Raw genomic sequence first — 12,613 nt, 5'->3', positions numbered from 1 at the left:
TAAAAAAATAAATATTAAATGAATATTTGAGCATGGGGGCGGGGGAGGCTGCATCCACGGTACTTCCGGCTGTGGTATCACAAGGAAGGAGATTCCACATTCCACCCCAGCAAGCAGCACCAATGGAAAGTCAAATGCTAGAGGGGAAAGCAAGGAGGGGAAAAAAATGTTTAATAAAATAAAACACTTTGTGCAGATATAAAGAAAAGAAAAGCAATGCAGCGAAGGCATTGGAGTGGCAATTTCCACCAGCATACGACGAGTCAGAACGAGTGCAGCCCGGCGACCACCCGTTTTCCTGACCGCGACTGGACCCCTGCCCGGCCCTCTCTCCTGGGGACCACTCGTCTGTGCGCTCGGGGAGGGCCACCGCGAGCCGAGGCGCCTGACGCCCGCAGACGGGCGGCGGCTGAGACCCCGGATCTCGCGCCCCTCCCGAGGGTGGCGCAGGTCAGCCCCGCAAGCGGGCGAGGTCCAGCCGCTGGGCGATGCTGCCGCGCGCGCAGACTGCTGCGGTTTGGACGAGCTCTCGGTCCGTCGCGGCCGCGGGAGGCTCCTGCCCCGTCCGGGCGCGCATTCATAAGGCCACAGTGCGACCCAGCGGGCCGCGGGGAAACTGCGCCGGACCGACACCCAGGCCACCGCGGCCAGCCGCCACCAGAGCCCGGAAGGGCGAGGACCGGAGAGAGTCACGCCTCCCGCCTGTTCCAGTCTGCGGGAAGTGTGGGCGGGGAGCAGTCTCCCTCCTCTGCACACGCGGGAGCTCGTCTGTGTGCCGAGGCTGCTAAACCTGACACCTCCCACACTGCAGGTGGAAATCGACGTGCTGGAAAATTCCAGTTGAGGGACTTGGGGGGTTTTAATCAGAATTCCAGGCATCTGGCATCTACGAAGTCAAGGAAGGAACAGTTCATCTCTGTCCGAAGGATGACTCTGATGATCTAGTAACACTGATAGATAATAGAATTATAAGCAGGCTCAATCAAAACGCCACCTCCTTTCTCAAGCTGGTCTCTGCCTAAGTGGAAATGTCGCCTGGCTCACTGGCATGGCCATTGTGACTGTCTCTCAGCTCTTTACCACATTCCGCAGCTGCGAATCGGATCTGCTCATCGACCCCTTTGCCAGACCCCACAAGCTCGCTGAGGTGGAGGCCACGTCTTCCTCATCTGTGTTAGTATCAACAGGAGGAAAGACAGAAATCGTGCAAAAGTCAGGGACGGGAAAGAAAATAGAAGCACTGTGGCAACAGCAACATGTACACACTTACTCCATTTTATTTGTCATTTAAGTAGTTTATTGAACACCAAATTGCCATATATTATGCTCAGCCTTCATCCAGTAGCCAGTATTTTTCACTGGATGTCCCTGGCACATCAGTTTCAGGCCACATTAATGCCATATAACTTGAACATCAGCCAACCCTAAATGTACAGAGATACCATGTTTTGGAAGGGAAAAATTCCTCAAAATACAATGTTGAGGTTTTAGAGATTTTTTAGCCAACTTCAAAAGATAAATATTTAAGATATAGAAAAGAGAGTCAAATGTGGGCGTATAGAATTAGATTCATTCATTTAGTTACACATAAAAGTTTAAATCACATGTGTGAAATAATATATTGATTTTGAAATAATGCTTTTTTGCTCCACTCTTCCATTTGATGAAGCAATTGTATTTAAATTCTGATCTAAGTCTTTCAATATCTTAGTCACCCAAAGAGGTACTTGTTAAGGCATCTAATGCAGTAGCTTTTATTTTTACAGTATATTTTGAATTCATGTATGAGGCTGTCACTCAACATTGAACCCCAAGGCATAATTATATAAATTCAGGATTTTAAAAAATGTGTCTTATAGGTTTAGATATGTGATCTCTTCAACATATTCACTGACTATATTGCTTTTTAATCATTGCTGATTTACACCAGCACCCAATACTTGCATTGGGAAGTCATACCCTGCATCAGTCAGTAAGGGTCTAGCTGCAGAGAACAAAGGTCTACCTTCTGGCTAGTTTAAGCAAGAGATTTACAACAGGGTATCATATAACTTCCAGAATCACTGAACTGGTGGTGGAAGGGAAGATTTGGCAAGAAACAGACTCTAGCCTGGGCTTCCAGTAATAATTCCAAAATCACATGAGAGGACTGGCCAGAAGGAACAAGAAGCCACAAGCCAAACCTGGCTCTGCCGCTATGGCTGCCCCATGTAAAATGGTGCCACCTCTGTTTCAATCAGGAAGCTGCCAGCAAAGTTAAGCTACTGCTGCTGCTGCTGCTGCACATCCTCTCTGTGACCATTCACAAGCAAAAATGGATGCCTCCTTCCAAAGGCAAGGCTCATGCAAGTGTGTCTGAGTACTGGAACCTAAAGTACATCCAAAATTCTCACTGCCAGAGAGCCTAGAAAACATTCTTTTTAGCTTTCCATCTTCTTCAGTATAAGAAGACAGATTCAAAGAAAGATGGTGAGCAACCTAGTCCACAGCATCTGCCTCATATAAGAATAATTTCTAATTTTGTGTTAAATTTATTCCCCTTCCCCTTTTTTAACCCATTCCATCAGATAACCTTTACCAGCAACTAAAACCAGCATTGACTGAAGTGGTTTCGGGAGCAAGCTTTCCCCAGATTGTACCTTAGTTTTTCAAAAGTAATTGAGAAAATGCCCTGAAATATGAGATATTGGAAACCCTTGAATATAAGGATACTCCATCTTTTCTGAGAGATAATTTGGAAGAAAAAAATCTTGCCTCATATTTGGGTATACACAATAGTTGTTCCATGAAAAGAGTTTTATGGGCAAGTAGATCAGTTTCTTAGAGCTGCTGTAACAAACTGCCACAAACTGGATGGCTTAAGGCAACAGAAATCTCTCGGTTCTATCTCTTGATTCTAAAAAAGAAAACAGAAATGTATTCCACCACAGTTCTGGAGGTCAGAAGTCTGAAATCGAGATGTCAGCAGTGCTAATTTCCCTCTATTTGTCTCTAAAGACTCTAGGAGAGAATCCTTCCTGGCAATCCAGCTTCTGGTAGCTGTCAACATTCCTTGGCTTCCTTGGCTTGTGGCCACATCACTCCAAATCTTGACCCCTGTCTTCATATTGTCTCTTTTTTGTGTCTGTCTTATCCTCTTCTGTCTGAAATGTCCCTCTGCCTTTCTCTTACATGGACACTTGTCATTGGATTTAGTACCCACTTGAATAATCCAGGATGATTTCACCTCAAGATCATTAATGTAATTATATCTGCAAAGATTCTTTTACCAAATTAAGGTTACATGCAGAGGTTCCAGGGACTTGAGGTGGATGTAATTTGGGAGAGCACTATTAAACCCACTACAGCAAGTAAGTTTAGGAAATGCTGGGTAAACAAATTGGTTTCTTTGCTGTAGGATTTTGCAAAGCCTTGAACTTACTAAGTGTGTCTTGTGAATCTTCAAGAGTAAGATATGCTATGCAGTGATTCCCAAATTTATTCAATCATGAAACCCTATTTGCAAAAGTGATATTCCACATAATTTACCTGCTAGTCAAGTCCTCAGAGAGAACATCAATAAGTATCAGAGAAGCCAAAAATAAGTGATTAAGCACTTGAAGGCTCTTGAGGATTTGGGAAGAGTAACTATTCTAAGCTGTGACCATACGACATTGCTATAGATCATCACATCCATAAAGCCATAAAATGAAATAAAATAAAGATTTATGCCCAATTACTGTACTGTCTCCCACCAGGTTCTATTTTGGCTCAGGATAAAGTGCAAACCCCCAATCCTTTACATCAGTCTTCTCATCCATTCTTATCCTATGGTAACTCTTGTTCCAGACAATTTGGCCTATACATTAAACTTCCTACTGCCATACTTTTGCCCTTGCCACGAAAAATGCCTTCTCCCTACAGTTCCTCTATTAATATCCTAGATTCATTTCAAGGGATACGTCCTAAATACAGCCTCCTTTGTCACTCCAACCAGAAGGGCTCTCTCCCTCTTTATTTGGCACAGGACACTTGTCAAGTACCTTATTTTTGAGTTCTTCCCATGCAGGGAATATCTTTATCACTGGCTAGCAAACACTGGCAAACAAGGATTATGGCTTCGATCTCTTCATACCCTCCAAGTGTTTTAGCACAGTGCCTTTCACAGAACGCTCAAAAGAAATTTGTTGATTGACTAAACAAATATTCAAATTAGTCTTGAGAACTATATGTGTAGATGTAAAAGTGCCATCCAAGACTCCTCCCCTCCCCATTTCCCAGAGGAAAGTAGGGTTAGAGCTTTAGCCAGTTAGCAGTAATAAATGGCAAATTCAGAATGGGGATGGCATTGAGGATTCTCTGTCCTAATGGTTTAAAACAAAGCAACACGCCCAGAAGAATTGAAAATGGGTCAGTCAGCCCTCCATATCTGTGGCTACAGAACCCTTGGATACAGAGGGCCAATCATACCATGTCATTTTATATAAGGGACTTAAGCATACACAGATTTTGGTATCTTTAGGGGACCTGGAATTTGGTATCTGTAGGAGTTCTGGAACCAATCTCCCAGAGGTACCAAGGGTTCAAGTACACGTACACATATTCACAACAGCCAAAAGGCAGAAACAACCCAAATGTCCATGAAGAGATGAATGGCTAAACAAACTGTAGTGTATACGACAATGGAATGTTATGCAGCTATAAAAAGGAATGGAGTATCTATCCATGCTACAAAGTGGATGAACTTCTAAAACATGCTAAATGAAAGAAGCCGGACACAAAAGGTGACATATTGTATGATTCCATTTATATGAAATATCCAGAATAAATAAATTCATAGAGATAGAACACAGATCGGTGGTTGCTGGGAGGAGGGGAAAGGGAGAGCAATTGTTTATTGGGTAAGAGATTTCCTTTTGGGGTGATAACATTATGGAATTAGAGTTGGTAGTTGCACAACATTGTGAAAGTACTAAGCGCTACCAAATTGTTCACTTTAAAGTGGTTGCTTTTGTTGTGTTAATTTCACCTCAATTTTTAAAAAACAGTACAGGAATATAAGCAACTTTTTTGTTACAGAATAATGTTAAAAATACATAACTCATTGAAGAGCCATATCAATCCTAAGAAAGAAAAATAAAGCTTAAGTCATCACACTTACTGACATCAATATATATTATGAAGCCACAGTAATCAAAATCGTATAGTACTGGCATAAAGATAGACATATAGAGCAATGGTACAGAAAAGAGAGCCCAGAAATAAATTCACACGTATTCAGTCAATTGATCTTCAACAAGAGTGCCAAGAATACACAATGAAGAAAGGTAAATCTCTTCAACAAACGGTGTTGGGAAAACTGGATATCTACACGTAAAAGATTGAAATTGGACCCTTACCTTACATTATACACAAAAATCAACTCAAAGTGGATTAAAAGTTTAAATGTAAGACCTGTAACCATAAAACTCCTACAAGAAAACATAGAGGGAAAAACTTCATGACATTGGTGTTAGCAAAGATTTCATGAATATGATACCAAAAGCACAAGCAACAAAACCAAAAATAAACAAGTGGGATTACATCAAACCTGGGCCAAAACGTGGGCCAAAAGAGCTTTGGCCCAGCAAAGAAAACAATCAACAGAGTGAAAAGACAATCAACACCATGAGAAATAATATTTGCAAGCCACATAAACTGATAAGGGATTAATCTCCAAAATATATAGGGAATTCCTGCAACTCAATAACAAAAAAACTAATAACCCAATTTAAAAATAGGCCAAGGACTTGAATAGACATTTCTCCAAAGAAGACATGCAAATAATCAATAGTCATATGAAAAAATGCTCCTTTCACTAATCATCAGGGAAATGCAAATCAAAACCACAATGAAATATCACTTCACACCTGTCAGGATGACTATTGTCAAAAAAACAAAGACAACAAGGGTTGCCAAGGATTTGGAGAAACTGGAACCCTTGCCCACTGTTGGTAGAAAACAGCACAGATGCCAGGCAAGGTAGTGCACAGCCTGCAGTACAAGTTACTAGGGAGGCTGAGGTGGGAGGATGGCTTGAGCCCAGGAGTTCGAGGCCAACTTGGGTAGCATAGCAAAACCCCTATCTCTAATAAATAAATGAATAAATGGATAAATAAGTAAAATGGTGCAGCCACTATGGAAAACAGTATGGAGGTTTCTCAAATAACTAAAAATAGAACTACCATACAATCCAGCAATCCCACTGCTGGGTATATATCCAAAAGAATTGAGATCAGAATCTCAAAGAGATATTAGCCTTCCCATGTTCTTTGCAGCACTATTCGCAATAGCCAAGATGTATGAACAATCTAAATGTCCATCAACAGATGAATGGATAAAGAAAATGTGGTGTATATATACAATGGAGAATTATTCAGCCTTTAAAAAGAAGAAAATTCCATGCAGAAAGACAAATACTGTATGATGCCACTTGCATGAAGTATCTAAAATAGTCAAATAAAATAAAATAAAGACCGGAATGGTGGTTTCCAGGGGCTGGGGGGAGGGGAAAATGGAAAGTTATTAATCAATAGGCAAAAAGTTCAGTTAAGTAAGATGAATAAGCTCTAGAGATCTGCTGTACTACATTGTACCTATAGTCAACAATGATGTGTTAAGAAGATAAATCTCATATTAAGTGTTCTTACAATAAAATTATATATAATGTAACTTATTATATGTAATAACTGTTATTTTATCTATAATAAAAAGTCACAAAAGCTAAGGATTGTGTCTGAAACAATTCTGTAGTTATTTTAAGCATTACCTATTAAAAACTTTCACCTAAAAAATACTAAACAAACAAACAAAGCAACAACAAGGTATACACAGTGGCTCACACCTATAATACCAGGGACTAAGGAGGCTGAAGTGGGAGGACCACTTGAGGCCAGGAGTTCAAGACCAGCCTGGGCAACATAGTAAGACCCCACCTCTAAAAAAATTTTTTTAATAGAAAATAAAAAAAGCAACAACAAAGCTGAATAAGCCTGTATATCTTCAGAGTCCCCAAACAGTGCCTGGTGCTTAGCAGTAGTTGTTTATTGAGCTTCTCTGAGAGATCTAGACACTATAATCCAGGAGATAAGCAGTCACCAAGGTCAGAGTCAGGCCCTTAGGTTTGGGAACGTGGGCTCTGCTGAAAAGACTTAGAGGAGGCCTGGGGCCTGCACCTGAGAGTCACCACTCCATCAGCTTCCATCAGACAGATGCTAAACGGCTTGGCAAGTGAGAGGTCCCAAAGGAAGACACACAGTTAAACCTTCCCTGTGTCTATCCCAGGTTATACACCTTCCCTGACCACAGGGAGCTGTACACCTGCCAACTCTCTTACTACATTCTTATTTATTGGCTACTTATGTATCCCTGACTGCAAGCTCTGGCCCCTTCCACAACTGCCAAATTTGGCAACTGGCCTTTGGACTGGCTCCTCAAGTCACATGCAGCTCCAGTTTAAAGCTGACCCCTTAGATTTGGTGACCTAGACACTACTCACCCCAGCTCACGTCTGGCTCCCATGACTCCACTCGTGGTATTACTCATGGACCCCCAGCCCTCAGGTAACCCACCCTGGGGTAGTCACGCCAAAAGACACCCATATTACCCAGTCCCCATCCCATCCACGCCCAGGAGTAAAACAGAATAATATTCAACCTCATTAACAAAGAAGCACAAAATGCATCCCAAATTGAAAAAAAAAGTTATAAAAAGACATTCTGGGGGGAATTAAATATAGATCATATATCAGAAGATTGTTACCTTTCCAAATTTGGTGTGATCACACGATTGTGGTTATGTAGGGGAATGTCATTATTCTCAAGTGATGCATACTAAAGTGTCACAATATCCGCAATTTTCAAATGTCAACAATTGGTAAATCTAGGTGAAGGATGTACAGGTGTTAATTGTAATATCCTTCCAATTTTCCTGCAGGTTTGAAATTTTTCAGCTAAAACATAGGGGGTAGAGGCTTGAATGTGGCCTCGACTTTGTTGCTTTTTTCCTTTCATGATTCTGAATGGCAAAGCATTCCCCATGTCTTTTTAGACTATCTTTTCTTTCGAATGAAAGAAAAGAACACACACCTGTTCCAAGCGAAGCATTGTTTCCACCACCCAAAAGCGTGCGGGGTTTTCCTCTTAACAGCTGTAGCACTGGGAGCATTTTTCTGCCTCAGTACCTCACATGTTTGTCATTATCTCACGGTTGTATGCAGCTTTAGGAATATGTCACTGTCTCTTTGTAACTTAAAGATGGATCTTTCTCCCTATCTCTAGAGAAAAAGATAATGCCATGTGACTCCTTCACTGCTGTACAAGGAGGGGGGCCACACCCAGGTCCTCTGCTGCTATTCCCAGCAGACTCCAAGTAGCGGCTTCTGAAGTTTATAACAGATGCCGAGGTGTGTTGGGAATACCACTGGGCTAAAAATTGGGAATCTCCTTGAGAAAGTTATTTCACCTTTCACAGCTTCAGTTTCTTCATTTGTTAAAGGGAGTGACTGCAATGAATGTTTTTAAAGTTCTCTTCAAGCACTAACGGTTTATCATTCAAGTCCCACTTCCCCAGACGTATCAATCACTGTAGTCCAAAAGACAAAGCTAGTGGTAAGTCCTTCTCCTTGAGAACAGTCCTCAAGTTCCTGGATGTTCCAACAGTGAAGTAGCACACTCAGCTCTTCCTCTCATAGCAAAACAAACATTTTTAAGTCCTAATCCACCACTGCACCTGGCCTACGCTGACCTTTTTTCTAGAAAGAAATGTGTCAGTTGGCAACTTATGAAGCCTCAGAAGCAAAATCAATTTCACATGTACTTAGCATGCTGTATAAGAGAGGATCAAAGGAGGCCCCTCGGTGCAGAGTATGGTTATCTGCTTGCTGTATCCTCTCAGGCTGAGCACTGTCTGTTGGCTACGTGACCCCTTGGAAAACTCTGATAGTGCAAAAGGAAAGGAAGATCTGGGCAGACATTATAGAGGAAGTCAGCAAGCTTTCTTCCACAGCGTGGTCAGAGTAGAAAAAGAAAATGAAAAGTATGAGAGGTCAGTAATAAATGGAAAAGAAAAAACATATGAGAAAATAACGTTCTGGAGAGGGATTTGTTTCCATGTTAAATTCAACACCCTTATGTAATAATGGCATTTTCTATCCTGTTCACTTTTATAATAAATAATGATGCAAAAATATTTAAACTGCTTCCTTCCCTGGTTAACCATCAAGCCAAGCAGGGGTCCACAAACTGCAATATCTCCAGAGTCAAGAACTAACCACACTCTTGTGATTAGCAAGTGAAGTTCAGATTTGGCCAGCATGAAACCCAGGTGGGCCTGCCCTACCTCTGGGGACCCAGGCCAAAGCAAGCCCTCCTGTCTTTCTCATGACTTATGTAGGAATATATTTCAGCAACAGAAAAAGAAAAGAAAAAAGACTTCCATCTAAAGAAAAGAACCCCAGACCCAGCGAGCTCTGACCTCCATCACTGAGAGCCTAGGTGATTTACAGTGCCTCTGTTTGCATATTTTCTTATGGGATACATTAGATTAATCCTTCATGACTTATTCCACAAGTCTACTATAGTCCGAGTATTTGTGGTTAAAAAAAAAAGTTTGGGCACTTTGGAGAGCTAAATGGGGGTCAGTCAGGGAGGTCTATCACAGGAGAAGTCAAAGGGAAAGGCTATTTCTCGCAGATACATATTGCCAGCTGTATGTATTTAAATAAGTTGTTTTGTTTATTCTTTTATCATCCAGCTCTTCCATTCAAAAGGCGAAGACTATATTTGTGTTTTTCACCATTGAATCTCCAGTGCACAGCACATAGTACGAATGCAATAAGCAGTTCGTGAAGGAGGATATGAACTTTTTATACATTTGTAACCAGAAAAAATAAAAAGCATAGTATGGCTCTTAATTTATTCACACCTTCCTTCATAACTCGCAGCAAATTCTTTTAGTTTTCTCTGCATAGATCCCACAGCACATTTCTCATTAAGGTTACTGCTGTGTATTTTATGAGTTTGTTTTAAAGAATGTAATCTCTCTCTCTCTCTCTCTCTCTCTTTCTCTCATTGTATTTTGAAGTTCATCAGTGCTGGCATGTGGAAAGCTTTTGATTTCAATGTATTTATTCTGCTCGCAGCCAACACACTAAACTCTCATCAAATCCAATAGTTGGGATTTATTTTGCTTCATTTTCTGAGTAGGCTAGATTTAAAATCATATCATCTGCAAATAATAAAATTTTGTCTTCCCTTTTCCAATGTTCTAAATCTTATTTCTGTTTCATCTTTAATTGCCCTCGCTACAAACTGGCAAGGACATCAAATGATAACGGTAGTGGTGGGTGTTCTATAATCCATTCATGATTCTTAGGAGAAGGCCTCTGGTGTTTCCTCATCCTGATTTTCACAACTGGAGCTCGGCGAGCTCTGATCTGCTCATTTCCTTTCACTTTATTCTTATTACAGACCACTTAAAATAATCCTAATATAATAATGTAAGTCTTAATAACTCCAGGGTGGTTAGCTCTCAAAGAAATTTCCTTTCTGTCCCTAAACCGCAACGCAGGAGCATTCCTTTGCCTTTGTTAAATAAACACTCGTGGGCGTGCACACACACACACACACACACACACACATACACACACACACACACACACACGGAGTCCTCAAGGACTCCCGCACATCCGCAGTACTCTGGCGAGGGCAGTGCCCACGGCTCTGAGAGTGTCAAGAGCTCAGGCATAAACATGAGTGTCCCCAGAGCGAGTCCCAGCGCTGCTACGTGAACAAATGGATAGCATCTGTGTCCTTGTCCTAATCAGCATAAAAGTGAACAGGGTTTCGAAATGATATAAAAATAATTACATCTGCTCCTGCCCCTGACAGTGAGTCTGGTGAATTCTGGCTCTCTTCCTTGGTCCACCCACACATGTGTGCTTGAACAAATTCTTTTCTCATTCCCTCTATTTGATTCAAAGCAGGCTGAGATTTTTTTCTAGACCCTCAGACCTTCTGTGCCCCCTGCACGCCCTTCCTCCTTTACAGAACCAAGCTCTTCCACTGGCTGCCTCCAGGTGATGAAGACCATGGTCACAAACACTGGGGACCACCTCACCAGGCACAAGGGCCTGAGTGTGTGGATCTCATGGCCCACCTGGGCAGAGGTCTTTTCTAGGGAGCCACATCCTCCCCAGACCACTGTCCCAGATTTAGCATTGTCAGGGCCACTGCAGAAGAAAATTGGTGGCATCTCCACTGTTCCTGGAATCAAAGACTATTCTAAAGACTTCTCTTGGGTTTCCCAACTGTGGCAGCAAGAGAACCATGGGGGCAGACCTGGGAGACAGATGACAGTGGCAGTTATTCTTTCCTGTCAGCTCAGCCATGGCAATGGCTCTACAGCCACCACCAATCCAACCCATGCTCCAGCCTCCTCCATGACCAGGCACCCTGGTTGGGCCATAAGAGGGGAGGTAGGCAGGATGCAGGAGTCCACACATGTGTCCACATCGGTGCTCCAGGATTGGGGGCAGAATAAAGGTTGCCTTTATTTCCCCCGGCCCCCACCCTGCTCCACTCACCCCTCAGTGAAAGTCTGGACCAAGCTCTATTCTGGCACCAACCCTAACTCCATCCACCCTAATGCTTGTCCCCAAATCTGTTTCATTACCTGGTTCACTGCATTTCAGCCCCCAGCCCCGCCTGAACAGTGCCTACCCCTAATGCCTAGCCCAGCAACCTGAGCCCTGGCCTCATACTAATAATTACTAATTGTAGCTAACACTTATAAATATATTGATTTGCTTATCTATTTAATCTTTACAGAAATCCTCTGAGGTAGGTACTGTTATTCCCATTTTACAGATGAGAAAACCAAGACTCCAGGAGATTAGGTGACTTGCCCAAGGTTACATTGCTTGTAAACAACAGAGCTGAGATTTGAACCCAGGGTCTACACACCCGATCTCTGCACTTGTACCAACACTAGAAGTTTTAGCCCCCTGTCCTCAATCCAGCCTCAACTCCACCCCCAGACCGTCCAGCTCTACTGGCAGCCTGAGCTCCTTGATAATTCAGTTAAGCCCTGCAGCTCTGCCACCCAAAGGCAGAAGGCAGAGTCTGCCCACTCTGCCCCCATCTGGGCCTCTCCCAATATACTCTTTCCCCTCCCACGGACAACAGAACCTGAGTGGATGAGAGGTCAACACCAAGCGAGGCCCAGGTGATCAGCTCATGGAAGCCCCAGGGAGCCCAGGCATCAAAGCATCCCAGCTGCTGGTAAAAATGAGCTCCAGACATCCATAAATGGGCCATGGCACCCCAGGTCCACCTTCCAGGGCTGCGGAGGAGGCTGCCCCATCAAAGGCATTTCTGTGTCTGGAGATGCCTGTGAAATCCAAGGAGTGGGCGGTAGAAGAGGTAGCTGCAGGAAGCACAGAGGCCTGAGGGTGTGAGAGTCCACGGGAAAGAGGCCTGGGCAGAGGCTCTTCCTTACCCTGCGAGAAGCGGAACCCCTGGCATTGACTCCTTCTCTGAGCTGTGTGCCAGCAACTCCAGATTGCTGTTCCACAGCTCCCTGGGCCAAATTCTGC

This window comes from Propithecus coquereli, unplaced genomic scaffold (genome assembly GCF_000956105.1).
Source record: "Propithecus coquereli isolate 6110/MARCELLA unplaced genomic scaffold, Pcoq_1.0 Scaffold34, whole genome shotgun sequence".
In the NCBI taxonomy this organism is placed as follows: domain Eukaryota; kingdom Metazoa; phylum Chordata; class Mammalia; order Primates; family Indriidae; genus Propithecus; species Propithecus coquereli.
This window is presented reverse-complemented; position numbering follows the sequence as displayed.